At 40.8% G+C, this 26,546-nt stretch overlaps 1 protein-coding gene across 2 annotated transcripts in view; it reads right to left on the reverse strand.

Annotated features, from left to right (window-relative positions):
• The window catches only part of IGF2BP2 (insulin like growth factor 2 mRNA binding protein 2), a 163,690-nt gene that overhangs the window by 78,543 nt on the left and 58,601 nt on the right, over positions 1 to 26,546 (reverse strand). The gene's annotated exons all lie outside the window — the stretch shown is intronic.

The raw sequence follows: 26,546 nt of genomic DNA on the forward strand, positions 1-26,546 counted from the left end.
TTTTGGACAGATCTTAGGAGAGTCAGACCAAATAATTCCACAGGCCCTCCCTCATTGAGACAGTATAGCACAGTGGTCAAGGATATGGACTTAACAGCCAAATAGTATGAGCTCAAATCCTGGTCTTGCCACTTGCCCTCTAACTTTGGGCAATTATTTAAAGCCCATATGTGTCAGTCACCCCTTTACAGAATGCCAGGAAGAGCAGCACCTAGTGACAGTGCAGTCACCTCATGGAAGAGCACATAGTAAGCTCTCAATCTATAAAAGGCATTCCTTGTTCTAAAAGGATAGTCAAAATTATTAATTATAGTGATTATTAAAGGAAAATAGTTGTACATACTTCACATCACAGAACTATTATTTTATGACAATATGTACATTTGAGAATACATTTAAATCCCTTAATAATCTATGTACACAGCAAATTATATCTATCTTAAAAGAATTTAGAGCATAAATATAAGCCACTATGGAGTTCATAGTTCTCCTACTTCCGCTTTTACGAGATTGTGTCACTTATCTGGTTAATTCCATGCCAAGTACTTGGTCAGGAAAGAAAAGCTAAACTACAGAGTTCCTTTGGGAGGAGCAGAAGGAAAGAATCCTGCCCTGGAAACTCAAACACCCAGGTGTGGTCACTGACCAGTGGCCCACTAATTCCACATCCATAGCTTCTAAACTTCTCTAAAAATCCACTGTTTCCTCCTCATTCCTACCACCAAAATGATATATCAGCCCTTATCATCATGCACTCCTAAGAGCCACAGAAGAGGATTCAACAGTTAGTTGAATGAATGAATAAATGGGACTAGAAAGACTGACACTAAAGGATAAGGCTGCAAAAATGGGAGGGTGAGGGAGAGTCGTTTACAGACTACATACCTCTAGGTTTGTTGTTGTTGTTGTTTTTGTTTGCTTAGGGTTTTTTTTTTTTTTTTTGGTCATTTTAGGGCTGCATCTGCAGCATCTGGAGGTTCCCAGGCTAGGAGTCGAATTGGGGCTGCAACTACTAGCCTATACCACAGCCACAGCCACACCAGATCCCAGCTGCATCTGTGACCTACACCACAGCTTACAGCAATGCCACATCTTTAACCCACTGAGTGAGGCCAGGGATCGAACCTGCATCCTCATGAATACTAGTTGGGTTCCTTACCTCTGAGCCACAACGGGCACTCCATACCTCTACTTTGTTAACTCAAGACCCAGCTGTGCTGACTTGGGAGGATACTGGGACACTCCAGCAAACGTGGTCTGCAAGAATCTTCCCTCCCTCTCAGAAGGTTTTCTTAGTGGTAGTGTCACAGCCCCCACAGGAACTCCAGATCACATTTTCCAGTCCTGTTAAGCTTACAGATCACATTTCACCAGAGCATGAAGGCTGGCTGCTCCTACACGTGGTTGAAGCCACTTTGGCACCTCTAGATCTAAAAAGGCACTGGGCCTAGCCTCGCTAGAGGTCACATGGGCTCAGAGGTGGGGTGGTTCAATCCTTCGCAGGACTGAGTGCCTTCCAGCTCCTTCCAAGGGCCCCAACAGACCTCTGATCCCCTCCCACTCCAAACATCACACTCTTCCTTTTAAGGCTGCCCTCTAAATTTTTGTTTAGTTTGGCACCTCTCTTGCTTGACTCCTGTGGGCAGAGATAATTCTGTGGCTACATCCCAATGAAAGGTGAATACCTTTTACAGCTTTGACCTCAGATTTTATTTGATGTTCTACGGGCTCCGGTGCCCCTTCTGGGGACGTGACTTCACACACACACACAATACACACAAGATCATTCCCCACCCATGTAATGGCAATGTCTTACTGCATTCGAAGGACAAAGGACTACAATGCCTCCTAGGCTCCCTCAGGAAAGTTCCCACTTGTTTACCCAATGTGGCTAATTTTATAGCAAGGAAGCAGTCTGTACCTTGCTCACAACCTGAAACTTCCGACAGGGGGCGCCACAGAGGGAGGAATCCTCACCTTCTGATGACAGAGTTAATTGGCTAAACTCTGAGAGTTTTAATTTAGGCTACAGGGACCGTCTCTGCAAGGTTGGACTGCATGATGTTGGGGACGTGCCTGAGTTTGGCTTCTACGAGACTGTAACAAGACTCCTCTTTCTTTTGACCCCGATATGCAAAACTGTGCAATCAGAACTGGGTGACAAATCCATGCTAGGAAGGGCCATGATCTCAGTCATCAAAATTAGAACTGGAAAAGCCCTCCCCAAATGTAGGCAGGATAGCTCAGTCATAAATGCCTCGTATATGGGGTTTTTGATACTTCTCTTGGGATTCCAATTTACAAGCTAACAAGTCTCCCCATGAAAACAGCTTTTCTTGATGTTGAGCATTAATTTTTATTTCTTTTTATATACTGCTTTGATCAGTTCTAAATACATTTTCTCTTTCCATGATGTTTACATCCCTCACATTCTTTGGAACTGTTATCATATCCCCTTTAATCATCCTTTGGCCAAGCTATACATATTTAGCTCCTTTCATCTCTCCTATGTCCTTCCTTCCAGCAGTGTTGGCTCCTCTTTAAATTCCTTCTAATCTGTCAACATCTTTCTGGAACTGATGCACAGTCTCCTTTAATAAACATTGTAGGTGCTCTTTGTTTCCTAAGAGTTCTCCAAAAACTCCTGTAATATAAGGAATACTGGAAAAGGAGTAAGAAGTGGTAGTTCCAATCCTGGCTCTCCTCCAAGCATTAGTTGTCCTGTCTATAAAATAAATGAGTGATACCTCTTCTGATTTGATGAAGAGATCATAAAACATTACAATCATTTTGAATAATATGTGCACATGTTATTTGCATAATTTAAAAAGTATAAACAAAGGAAAACAAGCTTGGAAACAAGTAATAATTGTTAAATTTGTGCAATCAGAACTGGGTGACAAATCCACGCTAGGTTATTTTATTCCTATGCCCCCACCAATTTGTTTCAATTTAAGGAAGTCGTTTATTCATTCACTGTAGTATCTACCGAATATCTACCACATCCAAGACAACAGCCTAGATGATATGGAAGAACATAAAATAAGGATTTTAAGAAGTTATCATTATCATATCAAGTTCTTAGAAACTGAGTACTTGGTTTGGATCATATAAAATCAGAAAGCTGGAGTTCCCCTCATGGCACAGCAGAAACAAATCTGACTAGGAACCATTAGGTTGCAGGTTCGATCCCTGGCCTCTCTCAGTGGGTTAAGGATCTGGCATTGCCATGAGCTGCGGTGTAGGTCACAGTTGAGGCTCAGATTCTGCATTGCTGTGGCTGGGGCTAGCAGCTGTAGCTCTGATTTGACCCCTAGCCTAGGAACCTCCATATGCCGAAAGTATGGCCCTAAAAAGCAAAAAAAATAAACAAATTAAAAAATAAAATCAGAAAGCTGTTGCTGTATGTTTTCAAAAAGTATACTTGACATATACATTGTGGCTTCCTTGCAAAGAATGTATAAAGTACAAAAGCAACACAAAAGAGGAAGCTGGGAGGAGTTAGGGAGGCTTCAAGGAAGTGTGACATTTCAGTTGGGTTTTGAAGAACAAGGAGGTCTGGACCAGGGAAGGGAGAATTAAGGTGAGTTAATTCAGGCAGAGGAACCACTTGTTGATCTTTGCAGCCAGTATCATCTTCTCCCAGGGAACATTTTATTACATAAAGTTTTAGCAATCCAGATTTAACCATTCATGGGTGGTTTTATTTTTTTCACTTCCATCACTTGCAGTTGTATTTCTGTCCATGGGAAAAAAAGTATCAGCAATATTCCTACTACATCCTCCAAAAACAGAGTGCAAGATTACTCCTGCTTCCTTCACAGAAGACTCTGTTCTACCAAAATAGGTAGGAAGCCATTCTGCTGAATATAAACATTAAATATTAGATTCTCAACCATAGATGTTAATGGGAAACACTGGAGAAGACACAAACAAATGGAAAGATGATCCATGCTCATGGATTGGAAAACTTAATACTGCTAAAATGTTCATACCACCCAAAGCAATACACAAATTCAATGCAATCTCCATCAAAATTCCAATGACACATTTTTCACAGAAATAGAACAAACATCCTAAAATTTGTATGGGACCACAAAACATCCTGAATAGCCAAAGCAATCTCGAGACAGGACAATAAAGCTGGAAGCAATCACATTCCTGATTTCAAATTATAGTACAAAGCTATAGACACCAAAACAGTATGGTAATGGCATAAAAACAGACACATAGATCTCAGTGCAACATAATAGAAAGCCAAGAAATAAATCCGCACATATACCATGAGGTACCACGACACACCAGTCAGAATGGCCATCATTAATAAGTCCACAAATAACAAATGCTGGAGAGGGTGTGGAGAAAAGAGAACCCTCCTGCACTGCTGGTGGGAATGTAAATTGGTACAGCCACTATGGAAAAAAGTATGGAGGTACCTTAGAAAACTATACATAGAACTACCATATAACCCAGCAATCCCACTCTTGGGCACATATCCAGACAAAACTTTCCTTGAAAAAGACAAATGCACCCACATGTTCACTGCAGTACTATTCACAATAGCTAAGACATAGAAATAACCTAAATGTCCATGACAGACGAATGGATTAAGAAGATGTGGTATATATACACAATAGAATACTACTCAGCCATAAAAAAGAATGACATAATGCCATTTGCAGCAACATGGATGGAACTAGAGACTCTCATATACTAAGTGAAGTAAGTCAGAAAGAGAAAGACAAATACCATATGATATCACTTATCTGTGGAATCTAATATATGGCACAAATGAACCTTTCACAGAAAAGAAGATCATGGACATGGAGAATAGACTTGTGGTTGCCAAGGGGGAGGGGGAGATAGTGGGATGGATTGGGAAGTATTGCCTTTGGAATGGATAAGCAATGGGATCCTGCTGTATAGCACTGGGAACTATGTCTAGTCACTTATGATGGTGCATGATAATGTGACAAAAAAGAATGTATACATGTATGTGTAACTGGGTCACCTCACCGTACAGTATAAAATTGACAGGACACTGTAAATCAGCTATAATGGAAAAAATAAAAATCATCATAAATGAAAATTTTTTAAAAATCCACACATATATGGTTAATTAATTTACAATAAAGGAGCCAAGAATATATACTATAGTGACCGGAAAGTCTCTTCAATACATTGTCTTGGGGAAACTGAACAAACACAAAAGACCATAGACTGTACACAAAAATTAACTCTAAATACATTAAAAACTTGAATGTAAGATCTGGAAACATGAAAATCCTAGAAGGAAAAAAAAAAATAGTAAGCTCCTTGATATCAGTCTTGATGATTTTTCTTTTTGGCTACTCCTACAACATGCAGAAGAAGTTCCTGGGGCAGGGACTAAACCCACACCACAGCAGTGACCCAAGCCACAGCAGAGCAGTGACAACACTGGATCCTCATCCCCAACCCACTGAGCCACAAGTGGATTCCTTGCTGATTCCTCGATGGTTTTTAGTGGGACTATATTAAACTAAAAAGTTTCTGCACAGCAAAGGAATCCATCAACAAAATGAAAAGGCAACCTAATGAATGGGAGAAAATATCCGCAAACTATATATGTGAAAAGGGGTAAATACACAAAGCATATAAAGAACTCAGACAACTCAATAACAACAATACAACAACCACCAAATAATTCTATTAAAAAATGGACAGAGGATCTGAACAGACATTTTTCCAAAGAAGACATACAGATAACCAACAGGTACATGAAAATATATTCAACATCACTATCATGGGGAAATATAAATCAAAACCACAATGAGAGATCACCTCATACCTGTTATAACAGCTATTATCAAAAAGCCAAGAAATAACATGTTGGCAAGAATGTTAAGAAAAGGAAACCCTTGTGTCTTGTTGGTAGGAATGTAAACTGGTGCAGCCACTGTGAAAAACAGTATGGAGGTTCCTCAAAAACTTAAAAATAGGAGTTCCTGTTGTGGCTGAGCAGTAACAAACCTGACTAGTATCCACGCGGATGCGGGTTCGATCCCTGGCCTTGATGAGTGGGTTAAGGATCCGGTGTTGTTGTGAGCTATGGTGCAGGTTGAAGATGCAGCTCGGATCCTATGGCTATGGTGTAGGCCAGCAGCTGCTTCTCTGATTCAACCCCTAGCCTGGGAACTTCTATATGCCACACATACAGCCCTAAAAAAAAAAAAAAAAAAAAAAAGCAAATAACAAAAACCTTAAAAATAAAAATACATATCATCTGGCAATTCCATTTCTGGGTATTTATTTAAAAAAAATGAAAACACAAATTTGAAAAGATATCTACACTCCCATGTTACTGTAGCACATTTATAATAGCCAAGACATGGAAACGACCTAAGTATCCACCAACAGATGAATGGAAAAAGACAATATGGTGTGTGTGTGTCCCACAACTGAATAGTATACAGCCATAAAAAGAATGAAATCTTGCCATTTGCAACAACATGGATAGACCTTGAGTTCATTATGTTAAGTGAAATCAGTCACAAAAATATACCATATGATTTCACTTACACACAGCATTTAAAAAAACAAGAAGCCAAGATCACAGATATCGATCTGTTCTGATTGGTAGTTGCCAGATGTGGGGGGGAGGTGAGCAAAATGGGTGAAGAGGGTCAAAAGGTATGAATTTCCACTTATAAAATAAGTCATGGGAATGTAATGTATAGCATGATGACCATAGTTCATAATACAGAATTACATATTTGAAAGTTGCCATGAAAGTTAATCTTAGAAGTTCTCATCACAAGAAAAAAATCTTGTAATTTCTACGGTGCTCGATGTTAACTAGACTTATTGTGGTGATCATTTCACAATACATATAAATATTGAATCATCATGTTGTGTTTTTTTGGTGTTTTTGTCTTTTTGCCCTTTCCAGGGCCGCTCCCACGGCACATGGAGGTTCCCAGGCTAGGGGTCCAATCAGAGCTGTAGCCACCAGCCTACACCACAGCCACAGCAAACCGGGATTCGAGCCGCATCTGTGACCCACACCACAGCTCACGGCAATGCCAGATCCTTAACACACTGAGCAAGGCCAGGGATCGAACCTGAAACCTCATGGTTCCTAGTCAGATTTGTTAACCACTACGCCACAACGAGAACTCCTGAATCATTGTTGTATATCTGATATTAACATGTCAATTATGCTATAATTTTTAAGATTAAATTTAATCTTTAAGAGGGTCTTTAAAGATTAAATAGTTTCTCAAGTAAGATGGTAAGGTATATGAATGAGATGAGTAACTTTCCTCTATTCCCACAAAATAAATCAATTGGATCTATACAAATCCAGCTTAAAAACAGTATAAGATGGCATACCATTTTCAATAATAAAAATACCCCTAAAAGCTGCCCTTTTACATGTTTTCACATACCATCGGTGGCAGATATAAATACCCATGTCTGGGATTTAACTGTTCTGAAAACCATACTTTTGTGGAATATGTATTTCAGCAGTGCACTTGAAGGGCAAGCAAAACTGTACTAGTTAAAAGCCTCTGACCTATTCCAGATTTTCAAAGCCCCAAACACCTCTTCCAAGTCACTAATACTCTGGTGTTTAAAACACAGAGGATTTAAATAGAATTGGCAGAAAAATCACATATAAAGGAGTCTTTGGTCCCTTATAAATTATTAGAAAGTGGTTTATGATTACTTTATTTTCCTTCAAAGTTAAACCTTTCAAATTATGCCTATGGCTCAAATATCTTTCGAAATTTCTTTGTTATCAAAGGCAAACAGGTCTTTCCCTGAATCTAAATGTCAGCCTGGCTTTCTCCACCACCTGCTGGAATTCACCTGAGCCTGGCTAGGAGCAGAGGCTTATCTCTGATGCTACACCCATGATGGAGACGGCTTCTCCAGGCAGGGAGCCGTAGGGCCCCTGAGCCCAGTAAGCAACCACATGGAGCTTCGATGTCTGTCCATCCCCACAACACAGCCCAATCCCAGCTGAGGCTCCAGGCCATCTGTCACTGAGCCCAGGATTCATTCACAGGTAAAGCTCATATATGGAAAACTACCAGTTGTCCAATATTCATTAAAAATAAAGATATCACTGGATGTCCCGTCGTGGCGCAGTGGTTAACGAATCCAACTAGGAACCATGAGGTTGCGGGTTCAATCCCTGCCCTTGCTCAGTGAGTTAACGATCCGGTGTTGCCGTGAGCTGTGGTGTAGGTTGCAGACGCGGCTGGGATTCCGCGTTGCTGTGGCTCTGGCGTAGGCCGGCGGCTACAGCTACAGCTCTGATTCGACCCCTAGCCTGGGAACCTCCATATGCCGCGGGAGCGGCCCAAAGAAATAACAAAAAAAAGAGAGAGAGAAAAAAATATAAAGACAACACCAATTTTGTCTGTTTGGTTATTTTCCTTTTTTTTTTTTTTTAATTAAGTTGTCAAAAAGCAAAGATCCTTACATACCAAAAAAAAAAAAAAAAAAAACCCATACGCCTACACAATTTTTACTGACATGAAAAACAGATCTCTTCTTTGTTTATAAATTTAGAAGGATAAATGTCACATAAAGTGAAAAATAAAATATTTATCTATTTATAAGTTTATAATTTAATCAGCAAGCACCTATTATGTAGGAAATGAGTAGCTCACAGTCCCCATCCTTAAAACACTCACAATCTGATACAGACCAGCATCATTTTCCCCTTTGTATTTAATTTATATCTTCTGGGTTTCCAGTAGAACTACACTGGGCTATTTATTATATTAATCTGATTTTTTTTATTATTAGATTTATCTTTTAATTACAAGCACAGTCATTCAAAGTCTTTTTCCAGCTCTATACTAAGAAGCATTTTAATTAAAAATGAATGCCCAGGAGTTCCTGTCATGGCTCAGTGGTTAATGAATCCGACGAGGAACCATGAGGTTGCGGGTTCGATCCCTGCCCTTGCTCAGTGGGTTAAGGATCCGGCGTTGCCATGAGCTGTGGTGTAGGTTGCGGACACAGCTCGGATCCCGCGTTGCTGTGGCTCTGGTGTAGGCTGGCATCTACAGCTCCAATTCGACCCCTAGCCTGGGAACCTCCATATGTCACGGGAGCGGCCCAAGAAATGGCAAAAAGAAAAAAAAATGCCCAATCTGTGTCAAATATCAAACTCATTTTCTGTATATTAACAAGCACAACCCTTTGAGCTAGCTATTCTTATCATTGCCTCTTCTCAGGTGGGGAAATCAAGCTCAGAGCCATAGGTGACTTGCCTAGCATTATTCCTAATGGGAGGCAGAACCAGGATATAAACTCAGATCTCCCTAACCAGAACTTAGGATCTTTTTTTAATTAAAAAAAAATTAAATGTCCACACCTGCGGCATATGGAATTCCCGGGCCAAGGCTTGAATCTGAGCCACAGCTACAGCAATGCCATATCCTTTAAACCACTGTACCAGGCCAAGGATCAAACCTGCACCTCCACAGCAACTGGAGCTGCTGAAGTTGGACTCTTAACCCACTGGACCATAGTGGGAACTCTGCAGAACTTAGGCTCTTAACAACTGAGTTTTGGGGTCTCAACTTATTTAAAGGTCTATCAGGATTATTTACAAATGGAAAGAATTCTTGGATATTTTCTGAGAAACTTTTCTATAAAAGGCACAAAGACAAAATACTCCAATAGCCTTCTGGAGATTGAAAACTACTGGTTTGTAAACACCTTACCAGTCCACTGATAAGTTTATAAACCTAATAGTAACCTTTGTCAGCAGAGGTACAATTTTGAAGGTACTGATTAAAAATTTTATTAAATTTCTTAAATCCCAAGATCCCTGGACTTTTAGACTCAACTTCCTTTCTTTCCTATTCAGGATCCATGGGCTAATGTGTCTGACTGATAAAGACCTAATGAAAGAATGAATTGATATCAACAGCAAGCAGCACTTTGTACCATGAATAATTGCTATTTGTCAATGCTATTAAAAAAAAAAAAAAAAAAACACCCTAGAATTCACCCTGAACAGAATTCTGGGTCCCATGAGATTATAGATGAGGACTCATAACCCAGACTAGAAAGCTTGCAAGACCCAATCATTAGGATTACAAAAATAACAATAGTTAGGTCTGGCTTTACAGATGGATGACCTATACAGTCACCCAGGTCTTGTGCTTAGAAGGATCCCCAATGCTTGGTTTAATGCTCTCTTGTCACCATGCAGAAATTCTTAATATTTTGTCTTTGAATTTGAGTTTTGTAAGTAAAGTCCAACGGAACAATGGAGCACATGTAAGCAGAAGAGATACATGTAATGTTCATGCTGCCATTCCTTGTCCCTCTCTGCACAGAGCATCTGTGATGCCCTTTAAGCTGAGAACTCTGGTGGACCCACCACATGCAGGAGTTCAGCAAGACTCGGAGCAAATAGAAGGCAAATATGTGGTGTCTATGACTGAGTAAGTGGAGGTGAAGCCCCAAGAAGTCACATTTTTCCACTGGAACCAAAATTCACTGGGAACATAGGAGGAAGGCAATGGCATTCTAAGAAAAACGAACAACCAAGGAACCCTACAATGTCCTCTCATATACACATCACTTTCCCATGCAAGCCACACACTTACACTTAAAGGATAGTGTATGAGGTAAAAGGAAAGGAAAAGAGAGTTCCTTTTCCATTAATCCTTACCATTAGTAAGCCAAAAGTAGAGTACTGGTAGAATGTACATATTAAGTTAACTAAAAACAGATAAGTTAGTTTGGTACAGCATTTCCAATGTATAAGCTACAAAACACAATTGTGTAATTTTGGTGATTTCACATATGAGGTAAATGCTCTTATATTTGCTTCTTTTTTTTTTTTTGCATTTTAGGGCCACACCTGTGGCATACAGAGGTTCCCAGGCTAGGGGTTGAATCAGAGCTTCAGCTACCAGCCTACACCACAGCCACAGCAACTCAGGATCCAAGCCGTGTCTGCGACCCACACCACAGCTCATAGCAACAATCCAAAACCTCATGGTTCCTAGTCGGATTTGTTTCCACTGCACCACAAGGGGAACTCCTATATTTGCATTTTAAATTGGCATTGCACACATCATAAAGAAAGTCTTTAATTTTATTTTACTTAGAATGACATTAAATAACAAAGAAAATACACCATGACAAGTCAAGATAGAGAACATGGAAGAAGGGGAAAAGCTTTATATTTTAGTATAGTTAGTGACACTTTTTCCCTGTTTTTTGATCAAAGGACCCCACATTTTCATTCTGAACTTGGCCCCACCAATTCTGTAGAAGCCTTGACAACAAAATAAGGTGAAAGGATGAAATTATGATTAATTCATTGCCTGCTTCCAATCAAACTTCAAATCAAGAGGTAAAAGACAAGATATTTCCATAATAAAGCAAAAAAGAAAGTATTACTGCTTAAAACTCCTGCTTTGGTGAAATCAGCTAATCAACACATATACACACAACCTCCTTCCACCATGTGTAGCTACCCAGGTATTCAGCCTGAATTGGAGGAAAGAGGTTTTACATCAAATCAGTCAACTATACTTCTCCCAGTGCCTAAGACTGTGCTTCCGGGACTTTTTGCGAGGAAAGAGCACACAGATAGGACAAGTGGTATAAATGACACATTTTCAGTGCAAATCTCTGTATGATACATGCAGCTTCAGACTTCAGCAATGACATTGCTTATGTGCACCCGTCATATCTGGCACATTACAGGAGAGAGATAACTCCTTATGCTCGATGGACACTTTAAGATTTAATAAGCACAACCACTCTCATACAGGGTCTTATTTTATTCCTACCACAGCCATGCAAGGGACTCAGGAAAAGTAGATTTTAATAACATTTTTATTTCCAATACTCCAATGATAAAAATAATGTTGCTTTCAATGTTCCTGACCTGAAGACCGGTTACATGGGTATTCACTTTAGACTCATTCTTTAAGCTTCATATATGTGTTTTACATACTTTTGGATATGATAGAGACTGTAACAAAAAAACAAAAGGTAATAAATGTTCAGTGCAGAAAATTTAAAAAGAAAGCTAAAATCTCCCATAATCCTTTCAGAGGAAACTAGTTTAACTTAATGCTTTCCCTTCCTTGTTTTTATAAAATTGGGATCCTGCTTTCTGCAATGTCTCTTTTTCTTCAAAATACCATATTTTCATCCAGCATTAAAAGTTCAGTATAGTATTTCTTAGCAAAAATAAACCCGAGTTTACTGATCAATTTTCTATTGTTGTATTCAGGTTGTTACATATATTGTTATACTCAGGATATTCAGGCTACATCTAACATTTCCTAAATCCCTGGAGGGCATTTATCTCCCTTGCATGGAAAAGAACAGCTCAGGGAGGCTGACGACCTTACTGCTGCTGTGTCAGTGCCGGGAGGCTCACAGGCTCATGGGCTTGGGCTTGGGAGGCTGGTTCCTCTCCACGTGCGGCTCTGTACTTCCTCTGATCCCAAGCGTTTAACAAATTAAAGGGGATAGCAGTGAAAGACAATCCTTCCCTGATCCTTTCCCATGAACTCTCTCACCCGAAAACGGGACACAGTCCACCAGTCCAGGACGGATGTGCTTCTGCAGTATCTGGTCTGAGCGAAGGGCCCCATCGCCCGTCCCTCTGAGGTATACGGCCCCAGGCCAAACAGTTCCTTGGGAGGCCAGGCAGGGAGAAGAAACTTTTCAACGGTACAAGGTTGCAGGGTTCGAGGTTAGTAAGGCGGTTCTATAAATATTTACTGAACAAAACTCGTGCCTGTTAACTGGTGACACAGAGCAAGGTGTGGTTTTCCCTCCACCCCCGGAGGCAGCTGGGAAAGTCAGTCTGACAAACTAGTGGGAAGCACAGCCTGGCCACGATGAAACCAAGAGACACAAGAATGCTTGACGTGATTCAGGAAGTAAAATGAGCCCAACCATCCTCTGACTGCCCTCTCCCCTGAGCCCCACAACTCCCACCCTAGTCACTGAAGCCGGAAACCATAGAGGAGAAGACACTCATAAACAAAACCCTGGCCACAAAAATGAGAGCCTGGAGGAACTGACCAAACAAATAGCTCTGGTTGCAGTACACAGTTTAGCTGTTTCCCAGCAGGTTGAAATATAACTGGCACCACTTAATACTGCAAATGCCACCGGGCAGCAATAAAAATCATGAGCTTAGAAAAAAAGCCCTAGCCTACCTCTGGTTTGGTGGGTGGTCTGAAAGTCCTCTTTCTGGCAAGGCCATGTTCATTTCTTTACAATCCCTGCTAACTGAAGTAGCCAAGAACCTAGGTTTGGGAAGATGACGTTCCTTCAGGTAGAGCCATGATTAAACCACTGCAGACTGAAGACAATCTATCCTATCTTCTAAGGACTCCAGAAACAGTGATTCCAAAACCCACTGGAAGACACAAAAATGTTTAGCTACAATTCACTAGAAATTCACCTCCCATCTCCAGTCAGTTCTAATCTGATCCCGGATTCTAAAAATAAAATAAAAAAAATTTAAAGCCCACTTTCCATATAACTTAAAATACAGTTATGCTTGGGGACACTCTGAGTCAGTGGGAAGCCACCTGATTGCTAACAGCAACTGGGGACATAAAACCTGTTGGTCCCAAATATCAGTGACCGCAAAGACAGGTGTTCCCAGTGGCAGGCGCTACTCTGCAACTCCAGGTCCTTCCAGGAGCAGCAGAGACCGAGCTACATAATGATGATTCCTTATTTTCCTGAGCAGCAATGGGGAGTCCAAGTCCAGCCAGAGTATCATAATTTACTTTTTTTTTTTTTTTGCTTTTTAGGGCTGCACCCTTGGCACATGGAAGTTCCCAGGCTCGGAGTCGATTTGGAGCTACAGCTGCCAGCCTAGCCGACAGCCACAGCAACACTGGATCCTTGACCCATTGAGTGAGGCCAGGGATTGAACCTGAATCTTCATGGATACTACTCAGGTTTCTGCTGCCTCACAGGGGGACCTCCTACAGTATCATAATTTAGAAGGATTAGCCTTTTAACATTGGAGCCCAAGCTCAAACTGAGTATCTCTTCTTTCTGCATCAAAAAAAAGCTAGCTCTCACAAACATGGGTATGAGGCATAATGTGATTTATAAGGCCCCCTTTGTGGGCCTCCATGAGGAAGACTGTATATGGGGATAGAGCAAAGGTGGGGATAAAGCTGGAAGAAGCATATAACATACTATGTAAGCAAGACACCTTTTTACTGATAACTTTTATTTGATTTTCATTCAAATGACAGATTCTCAAGATAAGGATTCCTATAAAAATTACCTGAAGTAAGTTATGGGAGGAGAGAAAATATCTTAATGTTTGGAAGCAGGACCAGAAAAGGATCTCTTGGATGCTTTAAGTTGAAAAGTTAGGTCTATAAAGATCTAGATAACCAAATGTGGCTACGCTGAATTTGAGTGTGGGCTCTTTTATTATTCCTGGACTGAAATTTTTTTTTTTTTTTTTTGGTCTTTTCTAGGGCCACTCCTGAGGCATATGGAGGTTCCCACACTAGGGGTCTAATCAGAGCTGTAGCTGCCAGCCTATGCCACAGCCACAGTAACAGGTGATCCGAGCGGCGTCTGCAACCTACACCACAGCTCACCAAAACACTGACCAAGGCCAGGGATTCCTAGTTGGGTTCGTTAACCACTGAGCCACAAAGGGAACTCCCTGTTTTGTTTCTTTTTCAACTGCCCTGAGGCATTTGGAGTTCTGGGCCAGGTATCAGATCTAAGCCACAGTTTCAACCTAAGCTACAGCTGCAGCAACACCAGATCCTTAACCCACTGTGCCGGGCCAGGGATTGAACCTACTTCCCAGCACTCCTAAGACACCACTGAACCCACTGCACCATGGTGGGATCTCCAGTATCCTTATGTTTTGGTACAGTCACCAGCCCTGGGCTTGGAGATCTTTGGCATTTATAATCTAGGTGCTCTGTTCTCTAGGACTTAAAAAAAAAAAAAAAAAAACTATGGACAACTTTAGTTTCTTTAATAGGTTGGGAGTATCCCAAATGAAATCATAAAAGCTTCCTTCCTATTACTGTTTCAGGAAGTCCTACTCAGCCTGCTCTCAGCAGCAGCAAAAAAGGCAAAGGAAGGAATAATGGGCTGGCATAGTGGATATATGGTTAGATACGGTTAGTGGATACAGTACTGCCTGCCTGTCTCAGTGTGCCAATAAACTAGAACTATTGTGTTTTGACACCAGAAGCAGCAACTGTAAACAGGAAAATATACCACAAAGCCTGCTTCTGTTACCATTATGCAACCTTGTCAATTATCAGTTTTCTTTCCTCCCAATAATAGGTTATACGGAAGCTCTCTCTCTCTCTCTCTTTTTTTTTTGTCTTTTTGTCTTTTCTAGGGCCGCTCCCGTGGCATATGGAGGTTCCCAGGCTAGGGGTCTAATCGGAGCCGCAGCCACCGGCCTACGCCAGAGCCACAGCAACGCGGGATCCGAGCCACGTCTGCAACCTACACCACAGCTCACAGCAACGCCAGATCGTTAACCCACTGAGCAAGGGCAGGGACCGAACCCGCGACCTCATGGTTCCTAGTCGGATTCGTTAACCACTGCGCCACGACGGGAACTCCCGGAAGCTCTCTTTTAAGTTAAAGAATTTATTTCCAAAAATTCCCAGCCAGCAAATTCTGGATGAGCAGTAGGAACTGGTAAGACATAATATGTCACAATCATTAGAGGCTGAACTCCCCCTCCCACAATGCAATTTAGAATATACAACTATCACCTCACTGCAACCTCACCAATTACTTATTAGTTTATTAATTAGATTCTTAGCCTTAAAAGTAAATGTCTTAAAAATAAATACTTGGGAAAAAAACCAAGCAACTGGAGTCATCACTTGAAGATTCAACTCAGAGAAATTAAGACACATAATCAATTACTGATTAGACACTAATGATAATAATGTATGCTGGAGTCCACAGTTCAAACAAGCAATTAGAGTTGATACAAGAAGCATAAACAATTAATGAATGGGCTAATTGCTTTTCTGAATGGAGACTGGCCTCTACTCCTCTCGCATACTTTAAGGATCTATCCTCAGATCTTTATGGCTAACTCCTATGCCACATTTCGTCCCAAGTGCATACTGAAAAGCTCTGAAAACCAGTAAAGGTGAATATAGGTTTATTTATTTATTTTGCCTTTTGGGGCCGCAACCACATATGGAAGCTCCCAGGCCAGGGGTCGAATCAGAGCTACAGCTGCCAGCCTACACCACAGCCTCAGCAAAGCCAGATCCGAGCCGCCTCTTCAAATTATACCACAGCTCACGGCAATATGGGATCCTTAACCCACTGAGCATGGCCAGGGATCAAACCCACCTCCTCATGGATCCCAGTCAGGTTCGTTTCCACTGAGCCAGGACGGGAACTCCCGCAGGTTTATCTTTTAGGACCATCATTTCTTCCTCTGGGTAATTTTGAGAAAAAACTTCAAGTTGTTTTACTGACCAGTGTGGGAAAAAAAACAGGACTTACAACTGGACTTGGAATTAGCCAGAATATGATCTCTCATTGAAAGGCAAAGGCACTATTACAATTAGCAAAGCTGCAGTGTGTTAAAAAGGTCCCTGACATCAAGCCAACAACATAAATTAACTTGGCTCATAGAGAAAAGAGCCTGTTCCTGAGATAAATCAGGTAAGCACACATCTTTAACAAAAATTAAAAAGTAGACCAAAACTACAAGGGCATCCTGGCTTTTATCGCTCTTGCTGCTTCCATAGGTGACTCTAAACTCTTCAAAAGTGGGGACTATACCTTAGCTCAGTTCCTGCATCAGAATCCCCAGGAGGACTTGTTAACACATAAACCATTTCTGTCTGATACAACAAAGCTGGGATAGGCCTAAGAATCTGCCTTTCCAACAAAGATCCCAGCTGATGGTAAGGGGGCCACACTTTGAGAAGCATGTCCTGGCTTATATATTACACATGGTGCACAAAGGTAGCAGGATGCATACCTTTTGGTGGGCAATAGCCCCTCAAGGGCACTGGAGAGCTGCACTGTGAAAGGATCCTGAAGGAAATGCACACAGGCCCACACATTGCCTTTGATGTTGGGAATTCATTACATGCTGAGCTTTACTCTATGTATGACAAACCTCTCTGGACTTTGAGACCTTCCGAAGCAAAAAAGAGCAACTCCTGCAACCTAGGAAACATCTCACCTGGGATATGAAAATGCATCCTATCCCTTAGAGGTTCAAGTTCCAGAGTAAGATACTCCTGGGTTCAAATCTTGGCTCTTTCACTTACTAAAGTGTGAGCCCCTGGGCACATTACTTAATCTCTAAGCCACTGCTTTCTCGTCTATAAAATAGTAATCATAACAATAATACCTAAAACTCATAGTGAGGTTGGAAGAATTTGATGAAATAATGTACGTACAGCTCTGAGCCCAAAGTCTAACTCAGAGAAGCTCAGTAAACGTCAATGCTATCATACCTAATTTTCACTAAGGATATCTAGGATTTTCCATCCAGATCACCTGTAATCCAGGAACTCTTCCTCTACTGACACCTCCAGACTTTTGAAGATGCTAAGACAGGTGAGAGAGCTTTCTCCCAAGAACCTACATTCCCTGTCCTCCAGAATCTCTTGGTCCTCCTGCCAAATTTGATCTCTGCTCCAACCCAGACCCTCCATAAATGTTGGTGTAAGAAGTCTACCTGGTATGCTTTCACCTGAAGTCTTTCAGGCACCCTAAATCCCTTCATCACTCTTCAAAAAAGTCTTTTTGAAAAAAGAGAGGAAAAGTGTGGGCTATTATTAATTCAGCCAACAAAAGATAAGCAAACCATCGCAGCACATGAATGCGTATGTTCCTTTAAAATTTATGTAATTCAGTGCAGTCTCTTTTTAAAAAATTGTTTCATTTTAAACATTTTTATTATAACAGTTATAAATACAGAAAAGAAATTAGAAAAATTAAGACCACTAGTGATTCTATCGCAAGATAACCATTGTTAATAATTTGATACATGTTATTATAGTTGTGTACATATTTATGAAAATGGGATCAGAGTATTTTACTGGTCTGCACTCTTTTCCACTTAGTATTTTGTGTAAGTCTTTAACTATTCTCCTACAACATTAATTTTAATGATGGCAAAGGGTTTCATGACACACTTGGGCAATAACTTACTTAACCCTTTGGAGCCTTTTCTCCCTTTCATATGCTGAGGACCCAGCAGAATAATATGTGTATTTACAACTGCTGCTCTCCATTGCTGGGCCATGTGTCAGGGCAGAACTGTTGGATTGATAAAGCTAAAGGAATCATTGCCTAATAAACTTGCAGACTGACTTTTTTTCCTTTTCTGGCCACCCCTTGGCATATGGAGTTCCCAGGCCAGTGATCAGATCTGAGCTGCAGTTGTGGCCTATGCCAGATCTTTAACCCATTGTGCCAGGCCAGGGGTTGAACCTGCAGCTGGTGCCACAGAGATGTGGTCCATCCCACTGCACCACAGCAGGAATTCCAGACTGACTTTCTTAATCAAAGAAAAGCATTTATTTTTATTACTATTATTATTTTTGGCCATGCCCAATGCATGCAGAAGTTCCCAGGCCAGGGATCAAACCCACACCACAGCAGTGACCCGAGCCGCAGCAGTGACAATGCTGGTTCCTTTAGCCCCCTGAACCACCCAGAAACTCCAAAGAAAAATAAAAAATTAAAATTAAATTTTTGAAATACTTCTATTAATTTTCTGCACATTCCAATACCAGAGAGCAAGTGGTCCACAAACTCCTTCCCTTTTGCACTCCAGTGTAGAGGAAACATTTTCTTTCCCACTTCTGTTTTAATGAGAAATTTACTTTGTCAATGGAATTAAACCAAATGAGAATATGCTATATATATATATATTCCCCAGGGCCTAAAGATAGTAAGAGCACTTAAAATATTTTAATAAAAAAAGAGGGAAAATTAAGCTATTTTTATAAGCTATTTTCTCTGGTTCTGCATTCACTACAGGGAGAATGCGAGGTGCTGAGAGTGGTGGGGGAAGATAAATCTAAGTTTTACACTGTACCTTTTAATTAGTTAATGGTGATAAAGAATCAAAGATCCTATGTGAGGGAAAGTCTAACTTTCATGTGTATCTCAAAGGGTTCCTATAAAACTGATGACTGTGATGGTGGGGAGCATGCAGCCGTCACCCCAGGAGGCATCCACAGTCATGGCCGCCATGGATACCTAGCACTGATATCGCTCCTGAGCATGTCGAGTACCTGCAGAGATGCGCTCTGCCACGCTGTACCCAGCCCCGCCACGTCTGTGCCTCCTGCTTCTCTTTTCTCACTGATTCCTTCAAAGCACGTGTCTTCCTTCCCACTTGGGGAGGACAATCATTACTAAGAAAGATGCAGAAAAGATTAAAGATTTATATATAAAATCTTTACATATAAATCTTATATATATAACTCATTTATCCCTTGTGAAAATTTAGTTATTTATCACATCCCATAAGAAGCATCCCCAGGGGGACCTGAGGGTCTGACTCAGTTATGCACGTAAGGCAACTGCCCCTTCAGAAGAGACAGCAGGGCACAGCCATCCTCGCCCAGTGCTAAGCAGACATTTCCTCTTTATATCCCCAATTTAAAACTTTATTTCTTCATATCTACCTCTGCCTTTTGACTTCCATATTACACAGAATAGAAGAGCATCACCCTTCTCCCAAGATCCCCAGTTCAGGATCACTGGGCCATCCTCTTGGATAAGACAACAACTCCTCTTCCTTACCTTCTCTAGACCCACACATCCAGTCACTAGCTCACTGGGTTCTGTTTCTTCTCTCTTCACAATGTCTTCCATCTGCCTCCTTCATTCCGCTTCCTGAGCCAATACACTAGGCTCAGGTCTTTATTACTCAAACACCTAAAATATTCCATAGCCTCTTAACTGGCTTCCTCACCCATCAGTCCACCTCACCCACAGCCATCTGTTTTTTTGTTTTTTTAATATTTTATTTTATTTTATTTTTAATTTATTTTTTTTTTCCCACTGTACAGCAAGGGGATCAAGTTATCCTTACATGTATACATTTTCCCCCCACCCTTTGTTCTGTTGCAATGAGTATCTAGATATAGTTCTCAATGCTACTCAGCAGGATCTCCTTGTAAATCTATTCTAAGTTGTGTCTGATAAGCCCAAGCTCCAATCCCTCCCACTCCCTCCCTCTCCCATCAGGCAGCCACAAGTCTATTTCCCAAGTCCATGATTTTTTCTGTGGAGATGTTCATTTGTGCTGGATATTAGATTCCAGTTATAAGTGATATCATATGGTATTTGTCTTTCTGGCTCATTTCACTCAGTATGAGATTCTCTAGTTCCATCCATGTTGCTGCAAATGGCATTATGTCATTCTTTTTTATGGCTGAGTAGTATTCCATTGTGTATGTATACCACATCTTCCGAATCCAATCCTCTGTCGATGGACATTTGGGTTGTTTCCATGTCCTGGCTATTGTGAATAGTGCTGCAGTGAACATGCAGGTGCATGTGTCTCTTTTAAGTAGAGTTTTGTCCGGATAGATGCCCAAGAGTGGGATTGCGGGGTCATATGGAAGTTCTATGTATAGGTTTCTAAGGTATCGCCAAACTGTTCTCCAGCCACCTGTTTTGACCAGGTCTCTCTGCTGATCAAACACTCAGGTAGCTACAGAATAGAATCTGAATGTCTTCATCCAACACTCAAGGTACTTCATGATTCCAGGCATATCTCTGGCCTAGCAAAACTGTCTACTCTATTCCTGGGACACATTTATATGTGCACTCTTATAGTTCCAGACCACACTCGACACATTTCTCTGCATTTGGAATGTCCTTCCCACTTTTCCATTCCTCTCCTCTTTCTCAAATTTTATTCATACTCAACTGTCCAGCTCAAATGCAACTTCTTCTAAGAAGCCATCAAAAAGCTACTAATCTCTCTCCTCTGCATTTTCATTCACTCAAAAAAACATTTATCAAGTTCTGATGATGTGTCAGGCACTAAGCTAGTTGCTGACTATGAGCATGAAACACACACATACACCACACACACACAGTTCCTATTTTTATATTTTTCTCTCTCCATGAGTCATATCTGCACCAATTGGATGCAAACCTTTGAGAGGCTGTATCTCACACATCTTTTTTTTTTTTTTTAATCCTTCAGCACTCCTAGCATAGTGTCGGGCATGTCACAAATGTTCAGCAAATATTTGCTGATTGATTTTTTTTTTATTTTATTTTTTAGGGCAGCACTTGCAGCATATGGAGGTTCCCAGGCTAGAGGTCTAATCAGAGCTACAGCTGCCAGCCTACACCACAGCCACAGCAACATGGGGGATCCGAGCCACATCTGTAACTTACACCACAGCTCATGGATCCTTAACCCGCTGAGCAAGGCCAGGGATCGAACCCGCAACCTCGTGGTTCTTAGACAGATTCGATTCTGCTGTGCCACAACAGGAACTCCTGCTGATTGATTTTTGATTAGTGCTTATAGAGCCAATCTATGTGCACATACACATTATGATGTGCCTGTGACAGCAGGCTATTCAAGTGTGGAAGCTAACAGGCTCTTATCTGAAGACGATAACTTTTGTTAACACTGTGCTCCAGAACCAAATGGGCTAACTGGCCACCTGACCAAGAACAATAGTTTTCTTTCCCACAGAGAATGTGAGCAGTTTGCCTTAGACATTGAGTGCACTTTGTAAAACCCTGCCACAACGGCAAAAGACACACTTCTGGAGTTCCCATAGTGGCAGAAAAGAATCTGACCAGGAAACCATGAGGTTGCGGGTTCGATCCCTGGCCTTGCTCAGTGGGTTAAGGATCCGGCATTGCCGTGAGCTTTGGTGTAGGTTGCAGATGCAGCTCGGATCTGGCGTTGCTGTGGCTCTGGTGTAGGCCAGCAGCTACATCTCCAATTGGACCCCTGGCCTGGGAACCTCCATATGACGTGGGTGCAGCCCTAAAAGGACAAAAGACCAAAAAAAAAAAAAAAAGTCACTTCTGAATGGAATAGGAGATGGTATAGGAGGTCTCCGCCTATGAATGTCTAGGCAACAAAACATAGGTTTGGTCAAAGAGTCCCATTCATTTAATGCCTTAGGTAGTCCTTACAGATTCATAACCATTTCATCTCATATAAATTTAGGAGATATGCAAAAGACCTGTCAGGCATCCAAAATATGCATCAATTCAGCCAATATTTACCAAACACCACAAAGAGCCAACACACTTTTCAGGGAAAAGCATAGGCTTTGGAACTAAGAAAGCCTGGTTCTGATTCCTAGATTTATCTCTAACTAGTCACGTGGAAAGACATCTGACCTTACTCAGCTTTGATTTCCTTCTCTGTAAAATAGGAATGGGGCCATCTACCTCACAGGGTTGCTTTGAGAATTAAATGAGATAATGCATGCAAAGTACTTGGCACAGATAAGCTCACAGAGGGTAAGTTGTTGCTAGGGTTGAAGGAGAAGAATAGTAGGCTGTGGTATTCCAAGTGCTAGGCATTGTGTTTAATTAGCACTGCTGCATATCCAACAAGACAAGCTCAAGAGAGTATCTAACTTAGTGACAGAAATAAGATGAATACATATAAAACTATCTTATGCCTAGGAAATCTGCGTCTGTCTTTAAAGTCTTAAGTAATGTAGAGGTTCAGATGTTTCACTGATATCACAAGCAACATTATTCCAAAGTATTTATGAAGTGAAACATCTTCAACCACTAGCACATCATAATCACTCAGTGCTTTCAACAATTCAAACTGCTTTTTGGGGATACAGGTCAGTTTTAGAATAATTGACTGCACTTCAAAGTTCTTTCAGCTATTTTCCTTGATCTAAGTGGCTTGTAAACTCCTAGAAAGCCATTGTTGTTGCAAAAGTCAAAGTCGGTTCTTTTGGGAAGATAATGCCAGGAATCCAAAACTAGTATAAGAATTCAGCTCTCACACAGGCCACTGCAAAGAGGACACACCTACCATATAGTAGACACACAAACATGTGCTGAACATAAGGATGAGTTTCAGTTACAATGAACCTGAACCACCAGTGTAACCTAACACCTAAGATAGCAATGTAATAAATGTTTCTAAAAATAAGAATTCCAGAGTTCCCATCATGGCTCAGTGGTAATGAACCCAACTAGTGTCCATGGGTACGCGGGTTTGATCCCTGGCCTCGCTTGGCAGGTTGGGGATCAGGCATTACCATGAGCTGAGGTATATAGGTCATAGATGTGGCTCAGATTCCACATTGCTGTGGCTGTGGCATAGGCTGAGAGCTGTAACTCCGCTTTGACCCCTGGCCTGGGAACTTCCACATGCCACAGATGTGGGCCTAAAAAGTCAAAAAATAAAATTAAATTTAAAAAAAATAAAAATTAAGAGCTCCAATCTGCAGAATCTGAGAAGGAAATAAAAATGCCCACTTTCATCTGCCGCTGAGAACAAAGAGTATCTGAAAAAAGTACTGAAAGAGAAGCTAACATCCACTCACAAACATGGACCACCATCAATATTACCCCTTCACACACCCCTCCTCACAGTCTTAGGGGTGTGGATGCACATGTTTTAGTTGCGTGGGCTGGTCAGGGATAAGCGCTGTTCTTTAGCATCTTGCAACAAAAGTTTAGCTTCCACACTAAGAAGATACTAAATTTAAGTACTTTAGCCCTTAAATGCTACTGAAGAACAGGGAGAATTAGGAGATAAAGAAATTTGAAGGGGAGTTCCCTTCTTGGCTCAGCGGTAAACAAACCCAACTAGGACCCATGAGGATGTGGGTTCGATCCCTGGCCTCTCTCAGTGGGTTAAGGATCTGGCATTGCCATGAGCTTTGGTGTAGGTCACAGACATGGCTTGGATCCTGCATTGCTGCACCTGTGGTGTAGGCCAGCAGCTGTAGCTCCGATTAGGTCCCTAGAGCCTGGGAATCTCCATATGCCACGAGTGTGGCCTTAAGAAAAAAGAAAAAAGAAAAAGAAAGAAATCTGAAGGGCAAAACTACCTTTAGGAGAGAAAAGAGTTCTCCTCTGCCTTTGTTAAGAGTGGCAGCTCTTCCTTCCATAACCTGTCGCAGTATCTGAGAAGCACAGGGAAGGCTGAAAAAGCTGTGGATGACCTTACTAGAATTTCATGCTTACTTATACATGTGACTTAGAGCCAGGACCCAGGCTTCCAATACCTCAGAAGTCACTCATAAATCAGCAAATGAGACAAGTGCTGCAAATAGCATAATTTCTCATAAGCAAGAACCCTGGCTGTGTTGCTAGATTTTTTTTTTTTTTTTGGAGTTAAGAGAGAATGAGAAAAACTATTTTAACATTTTGTCATGAAAATTTTCAAACTTATACAAAAGTAAAGAGATACCGTAACAAAACCAGCTTTAACATTTACCAACATACCGCCAATCCCGTTTCATCTCTACCCTATCCCCTGGATTATTTTCAAGCTAAAACAAAAAATCATTTATTTTAGAAATACTTCAGTATAAATCTCTAAAAGACTTTTAAAAGATCACCACAATGCCATTATATACATCAACAACGAAAAGTAATTCCTTTATGCTATCAAATGTTCAAATATGTCCCAGTTATCTCATAACCTCATCATCTTTTTACAACTGATCAAAAGGTGAATGTTCACAGTAGAAAGAAACAAACACTGCACAGTCCAATTTTACCCAATTTGACCCAAACCCCCTTAAAGCAGTACCTCAGCTGTGACACCGCCCCTGAGAGGTATACATCTTGTGGAAGACATGAATCTTAAGACTCTTGAGCTGTTTTCTTTTTTTTCCAGTATGGCATTTTACCATCTTTTATAATTGTAATTTAAAAATTTTTAAGAATATCAGCTTTATTAAGATGTAATTCACATACCATAAAATTCATCCAGTTAAAGTGTACAATTGAACAGTTTTTAATATATCACAGGGTTATGCAACCATTACCATCATCTAACTTTAGAACATTTTCACCACCCCAAGAAGAAACCTCATAACCATTAGCAGTCACTCCCCATCTCCCCCTCCCCGGTCCCTGGAAACCACCAGTCTGCCTTCTGTCTCTGTGGATTTTGCCTTTTCTGGACATTCTTACTTTACCCTCATGTGGTTTAAGATTGCTTTGGGGTCTGCTCCCTGCCTCCAACCAAGGCAGGAATGGGGTACCTGGCACTCATGGGTACAAAGTTCTTTAGCAGAGTATTCTCCCTCCTTCCCCAAGGAGGATTAGCTCCTTCCTTTTGCTTTAGTGTCAGAAAACCCTGAGTTCAATTTGTGGCACAATACTTATAATTGTGTAGCATATTATCACATACATTTCTCTGATCAAACTTTCCCTCTGACCTCAATTTTCCTTTTGTTTTGTTCATTTGTTTTTGCATATATTTCAAGAATTTTTTTAACTCTATCTCAAATACGTATTTGGAACAAGGAAATATTTAAGTGCATAACATTTCTTTTCAGATACTCAGGTAATATTCTATCATATCTTAAAAGCCTAGGAAAATCTCCCCCATTTAGCCATGACTATTTTCTTTTGATGATGGATGCTAAGGCTGGTATTCTCAAAAATACTGTCCTAGTACTCCTAATAAAGGAGACGAATGCATAAAAGGTGATTTGAGTGAGGATATGTAAACTTTATTCTTGTACGTATAAAAAAAGAAGTGAATGTGTTTGGGCAGATTCTGTAAAGAAAAAGTTAGTGATTCAATCATTTAGAGATCTAAACAGAGTTGGTGGGGAAATAAAAAGAAGAAAAGAGACACAGTAGGTATTAAGCTCTGGGCTCCTGGGATTACAGCATTTACTAAGAGGTGTGTATATGCGTGTAGAGACCAAGAACTGAAGCTTTTCTGCTAAAAATGTGATGCACTCATCCCCATTCCAAGTGTTGGCTATTTAGCACATTTTACTTGGTGGTATTGACTGTTTTGCTCTTGCCAAAAGAAAAATACTCTGAAACAAGTAACATTAAAATCCAGGCTTTCCCAAGGAAAAGTTGCCTGGAAGGACCTCACAGGCAGAAGACTTTAATCCTTCCCTTGATAGAATTCAACAAAACTTTTCCTGCACCAGGCATGCAATGATTAATCAACTAATTTCATTCCAAGTTTTGTTTATATGTCCCAACTGTAAACATTAATTGAAATATTTCCATTGCAACAAAATCACTTTGGTTTGATTCAAACACTGCTGCATGACAACATGCAAGCACGTTTCAGAACATGAAAGCACTGCGCAAAAGTATCCCAGGGGAAAGTGTTATTCTAGGCTACACAGTTACTTGACAGCTAGAGCAAGGTACTGGGGTTTCCTTTTCCATTGATAAACTGCAGGGGATATTCTGCTCTGCTTTGAGGTTTAGAAAAGTTTGCATGAAGAAAAATCTGCTTATTAGTATCTCATTTGCTTTGCTCTGTGTGTGGTAGGGGAGCAGAATTTAGGTTTCAATGTGTAAAAAAGAGACACAAG

This window comes from Phacochoerus africanus, chromosome 1, assembly GCF_016906955.1.
Source record: "Phacochoerus africanus isolate WHEZ1 chromosome 1, ROS_Pafr_v1, whole genome shotgun sequence".
In the NCBI taxonomy this organism is placed as follows: Eukaryota; Metazoa; Chordata; class Mammalia; order Artiodactyla; family Suidae; genus Phacochoerus; species Phacochoerus africanus.